This window comes from Spea bombifrons, chromosome 1, assembly GCF_027358695.1.
Source record: "Spea bombifrons isolate aSpeBom1 chromosome 1, aSpeBom1.2.pri, whole genome shotgun sequence".
Lineage (NCBI taxonomy): Eukaryota > Metazoa > Chordata > Amphibia > Anura > Pelobatidae > Spea > Spea bombifrons.
The window spans coordinates 128,128,053-128,134,705 of NC_071087.1; positions in this window are offsets into that span (position 1 = coordinate 128,128,053).

Consider the following 6,653-nt stretch of genomic DNA (forward strand, 5'->3'; position numbering starts at 1 on the left):
GAACTCCAGGGCCCGGTCGCAGTTGCGACCCCTGCGACCCAGGTAGTTCCGCCACTGGCTCTAGGATTTATCGGCGTATAACACGCAGGTAGGGTTTCAGCTTCATATTTTAGTTAAAAAAGTGCGTGGTATACGCAGATAAATACGGTAATTATGTGATCATACACTAGTTGTCTTCCGTGGATGCCTTTCGGGGTGGATAAGCTCATCAGTGTGTTCCTTCTTTTTTTTTAGAATATACCAAATTGTTGATTTAGCTAGCCCTAATGTTTCTGCTATCTCTCTGATAAGTTTGTTTTGTTTTTCAGCCTTGTAATGGCCTGCTTTACTTCCATTACTGCTAGTAATTTAAAACGGTTCACTTACTTTTTATTGCAACTGTTACTAGGGTAGTAATTTTAAAACTTCTGGTTTAAGGGGTTTGAGGGTAGTGAAGGGTAGGGTTATAATTTTTACATGTGGTGCTAGGGCAATGGGATGAAAGAGCTTTGTTTTGCCCTGGTATCAGCAGGCCGTCGCTAGGAGGTGAGAAAAGGGGAGAGATAAAAAGAAATGGGAGAGAGAAACAGAGATATAAAGAAAGAGTGAGGGATAACGAAAAGGGGATAAAAGAAAAGGTGCAGAGATAAAGAGAAATAGGAGAGATCAGGGGCGGGCTGGGCAGAAGAAGAAGAACGAAGAGGAGGAGGAAAAGTGACAGAGGATAGGTAGGAAAATTATTCTGTCATTTATGCTGAATGTTTGTAAATGAGGGTTTGAGATAGCATGTATGTGCAAATGTGGGGTGGTAGCATGGCATAGGGAGGCTGTAATCACATTCCTATCACGCCCAGGTTCTAGCATGTACTGGCTGCCTGGGCAAGATAGGAGTGTGGTTGCTGTTATCAATTATATTTTTTTTGTCCAATTTTGGTGTGTTATAGAAAAACTGTTATCATGATATACTGAGGGGGTACAGCAATAACTTATCACCGGGGGGAAAAAAAAACCCCAAAAAACTTTAAAATACTTTATTAAAAGTAACACACCAAAATTGGACAGAAAAATTCAATAACAGTATTAACATATATATAAGATTGCTAACAGCAATCACACTCCTATCATGCCCAGGCAACCAGTACATGCTAGAACCTGGGCATGATGGGAGTGTGATTGCTGTTAGCAAATTATATATATATATATATCTATATATATATTAATATTGATTTGTTTTGTCTAATTTTGGTGTGTTACTTTTAATAAAGTATTTTAAAGTTTTTTTGGGGGGGTTTCCCCCGGTGATAACAGTTATGCTGTACCCCCTCAGTATATCATGATAACAGTTTTCCTATACTATGTCAATGTTTGCCTCAGTTTATAATGATAGATGTTATGCTGTACCACCATCTATGTCTGCCTCAGTATATGGTGATAGGTGTTATGCTGTACCACCGTCAATGTCTGCCTCAGTATATAGTGATAGGTGTTATGCTGTACCACCGTCAATGTCTGCCTCAGTATGTAATGATAACAGTTATGCTGCACCCCTGTCAATGTTTGCCTAGTAGAAACTATGCAGTTTTAAAGTGTGTGTGTGGGGGAGTGCCACATACAGGATCCACCACAGGTGCCAAATACTCTAGGTACGCCCCTGCGTCGTGCAGCAGTCAGGCCCAATGGCCGTGCCTCAGCTGTTCATCCCACGTCTTAAAAGAGGTGGGACGAAGAGCTGAGGCACGGTCATTGGGCGGTGTGGTGCGTGCACGCCGGCCACTTCAATTTCATTAAGCGCCGACAGAGTGACTGCCGCACGGCGGCTGCATTCAATGTCGCTCACAGCCGCTTTTGGTGGCGCAATGGGCCACTTGACTAGAGTTAACTCTGTGGAAACCATCAAAAGTGTTAAATCAAGAATGACTAATGAACTTCTTGGGCACTTTTAATGAAATCCTTTGGGATACTATAAGGATAGTGACTTTTCTTCCATTAATTGTTACAAGCACAACTTTATATAAACTCCTTTTACCAAGTGCCCCTCAGTTCACTTATGCCCCTGTTTTTTAGGAGCTCGGTGTGTTTATTGGGTATAAGTCTATCACACAAATTCTACAAGTACAAAAGTGTGTTTTAAATTAAATTGTGTAAGTAAAATACATTGTTCATAGTATAATTAGCAAAACAGTGGTGATATTGAAAAAAGGCACAAACAAAATGCAAAACATACAAACATGCATAAAAAAAACCTAATGATGCAGCAACACAAAAAATAAATTTCCCCAACCTACTAAAAGTGACCAAACAAAACTAAATGTGTTTGTGCAATAGATTATAAAAAGACTCGTAAATAACAATTAATTCATATATACTTGTAACAATGAAAAAAACGGATTTTGCATGAATCCATATGAAAATAAAAATAATACATAGCGTAAAAGAAGTAAAGCATTTCAACCCCCTCTGTGCTATGTACTCACGTGGTTCAAAAGTTTTACCACTTGGTTCAAAGACTCTCCACTTTGGACCGTGCTTGGACGGCAGAGGTTCTTTTCTGTATAACTCAGAATGGAAAACAGCAATGTAGCCCATTTAAAATTGGAACATATTTTGAATGTACCGTATTTATCGGCGTATAACACGCACAGGGCCGGCCCTGCCATGGAGCAGAGTGGGGCAATTGCCCCAGGTGGCACTTTTGAAGAGGCAGCTTGGACACCCCAAGTGCCTTTTTTATTTTTTTCTTTAAGCGGAGGAGAGAGAGGGACGCCGAGTGGTTTTCGCTTATCAAGTTGTCAGTACCTGCTCGGCGCCCCTCTTTCTCCTCTGCGAGCTCTCTAGCTTGGTCTCGGTGCCAGCTTGTAATGCTGAGCGCCAGAATATGACGTCATTTCTGGCGCTCAGCAGTGAAGCAGCGCGCACCGCGGCAGAGCAGGGAGACTCGCCGCAGGACTGCCAGAAGGTAAGTGAAGTACAAAGGGGGGGAGATAGGGTAGATAATAGGGAGGGAGGAGGGCAGATAATGAGAAGGTAGGGAGAGGAAGGGTAGATAATGAGCAGTGGCGTCGGCAGGGGGCAGGCGCCATTTCAAACTTCGTCCCAGGCGACACTATGTCTTGGGCCGGCCCTGGACACGCACCCTCATTTTAACAAGGAAATTTGAGTAAAAAAGTTTAAATAATAAAAAAACTCAGACACGCACTAACACACACACACTCAGACACAGGCCCGGACTGGGACAAAACATAGGCCCGGGCATTTAAGACTGAGCAGTCCAGTTTTATGAAAAAACATATATACATATACATATGTCACGGATCTGGCTAGTCCGACGACTACCTGCGCTGACTTGTGCTCCCTTAGCCTGGGACACACACACCTTCCCTGGTTCCCCAGTTACTAGCCGAGACTCAGTGTAGGGTAAAACCAAAACAAAGGGGTCTGATATTAAACTAAAGCAATGGCGGTCACTCCCTGCTTGCAGATCCTGGCTGTCTGCCGGAGATAATCCCCTCAACCAGTGATGGGATAATACTGCTGGGGGTAGCCACAGAAGTCTTTACAATGTCAGGGCCCATAGTCAATAGGGAGGAGGCTGGCAGTCAGGCCTCTCCAGTGGCCCCAGTGATGGAGATTTCCGTCACATTTATGCCCCTTCTGAATGGGACTGACCCAGGAGGAGACCCCAAACGGGTTGACTCCATAGTCAGTCAGTTCGTTTTGGCCCATCAATGCCCTCTAAAAACTGGTGCCCCAAACAAGCTCCCCTTCCAAGAGCAGTACTCACCCGCCTGACCTCTCCCTCTCCCGAAAAATGGAGAGAAATGCCAACTGCACCTTCTCTCTGGAGTCTTCTCAGCCTCTGGGGAGACAACAGGGTGACAGGGGCCCCTTCAATCCAGGGTTGGCGATCTGAGCCACTCCGCTGTACTGCAGAGGTCCGGATCCTCCTGAAGACTATCCCATAATAATCCCGGCCCACCAAAGTAATAGCCTTCTGGAGAACATTCTTTCGCAGTTCCCCAATATGCTTGCTCTGCATACCACTGCAGAGCCCGATACCGATTTTCCAGCTCTACCTCCTGTTGGACCAGCTTGTCCAATTCGTATATCCATTGCTCCTGGGGTTGCTGTCCCAGGAATGACATCCGTAGTTCCCGCTGGTCTCTAATCCTTTGTTCAGAGCTTGGAAGACACTGACCCTGGCGTATAACAGCCTCCTGGAGGGCTCTCTGCCATAGTGACCTTCGAACCAGTTGCCTCAGATTCTGGTATTGTTCTGTAGGCAGAACAGTGGTGTAGCAGGAGAGGATGACCCGCAGCAGCCCCTGGAACTCTGATGTCACATCCATGTCCTCGTCAAGGCGACCGAAGTCTGTCGTCCTGTCGGTCAATTCCAGTAGAAAGGAAGTGTCCCTCAGACTAAGAAGCAATCCCACAGCTACCACCAATGTCAAGGATCTGGCTAGTCCAACCGACTACCTCCGCTGACTTGTGCTCCCTTAGCCTGGGACACACACGGTTCCCCAGTCACTAGCCGAGACTCAGTGTAGGGTAAAACCAAAACAAAGACTGATTTATTTTAGACACACAGGGCTGGATATATCCAGCAAAACACACATTAACATAAATCAAGATACTGGGATACAAACCGCCCCCTTAATCTGCATCCCAGAGACAACAGGGGCAGTAAAGGGATTAACAATACAAAAGGACACAGACACAACTAAGATTGTCTTGATTAAATTATCTCCCAGTCTTTAGTGTGCTATATGTAAACGGTTAGGAAATGAGGCAATAATAAAATACATTTTTATTAATAACACACAAAAGGGCTTCATGTCACTGGATAACATTAACTGAGGGGTAGGGTGACTCTAGGAACCGTCACAGTCCCAAAATACAGGAACCCCAAATCTGTTTCCGAGCTCCACAGTCTTTAGAGTCTCTTATGATTTGGATAACGTGGCACTCCTTACCAGGGCCCATAGTCTGTAGGAAGGAGGCTGGCACTCAGTCCCCTCCAGGAGCCCATGGCACGGAGGCTTCCGTGACATGTATATTCACACATCATTTGTGCCATACATACAAGAGAGTGCCACTGTACATATCAACATAGCCAATCTTTTATACTAAATGACTTGCTGAGGATAATGGGAACTGTAGTCCATAGTAACTGGAATGGCAAAGTTAGCCATTAGGCTTGTCACCTTTTCTTCAAGAAAAATACTGGTCATTGTCACAGGCCATGATACGTCCGCAGGAGGAGTGCCAAAAAAGGGCAGAATCACTTGACATTAACTTCCTGACAAGATTGAGCTGCAGCTCCCCATTACAGGTAACAGGTGTCTGGACCTTAATTCTTGCCGATTTAGGAAATGTATGCAAACATACATATCTTAATCCAGAATGTACATAGCATTGTGAATAGGTGTCAATGCCATCTTTATCAACAAACAGCTTATCAGTGGCATCCTTGTTCCCAAACAGTTTAACAGTGCCATCTTTGTCCTCACAAAGCTTGTATCTGCCATGTTTATCCGCAAACAGCTTCCTAGTTCCACATTTGTCCCCAAAGAGCTTGACAGTACCATATAAGTCCCCAAATAGCTTGGCTCTGCCATATTTGTCCCCAAACAGCTTAACAGTGCCATTTTGTCCCCAAACTGCTTAACAGTGCTACCTTTGTCTACAAACCGCTTTCTGGTGCCAACTTTGTCCCAAAACACCCTCCCAGTGCTAACGTGTCCAAAACAGTTTCCCAGGGCCCACTTTGTCCCCAGCTTGCCAACTTACCTCGCTGGTGGTTACTGGTTTTGCAGTGCTTGTACCCTCCCGAAATAAAATTCAGCCCGTCCACAATACGGCGGTATGGGTGCCACTCAATAATCTTTGTGGGCAGCACCAGTCACAAAAACTATTGAGTGGGCAAACTCAAGTCTTCTTTGGGCGGGACACCCGTACCACCCGATTATGAATTGAGTCGATTTGCTCAATAATTTTCATGGGCGGAGCCACTCAATAATCTCTGTGGGCAACGTACGCTATGAAAATGATTAAGCGTGAGGGTTCAATTCTTCTTCAGGCTTTTTATGTCCTAGTCGGCGTAGGTCAAGATACAGTCCTACCTGTCGGTATGCCTCCTTCTGATTCTGTGTTCTGACATAGTAGCACAGCGAATTTTGCTGGAAAGTAGAATCTCCACCCACGATACAAATGTCTCATGCAGTTACATAAAGAGTGCTTCTAAATATTATAAACTCTTATGAAGCCCCAAAGTCCTTGTGCACAAGTAGGCTTGTTCAAGCTTGCACTAATAACATCTGCTCCTAACAGCTTCTGTAAATATTTGCTATCAGACAAATAATTTATCATCAAAGCAGCGAGTACCAAATACACGTATTTGCTCTAATGTTCTGAGATATATACATCAAATACAGGTTACGTACATGGGGAGGGGTCCCTCAACACAGCTGACATGAAGGTGCCAATATTTTGTGCCATATTTCAGACTCTATCCGGTTACCCTTGTTAACTGCTTTTGGCAAGCTCTCTGCACACTGCTTATTGGGTCTCAATAACAATGGCACATTTTAACATTACCGAGCTGTTTGTAAAACGTTTCAATAATATTGTCTGTGCTACAAACACCACAGGCTTCCAATATACTTAGCAGCATT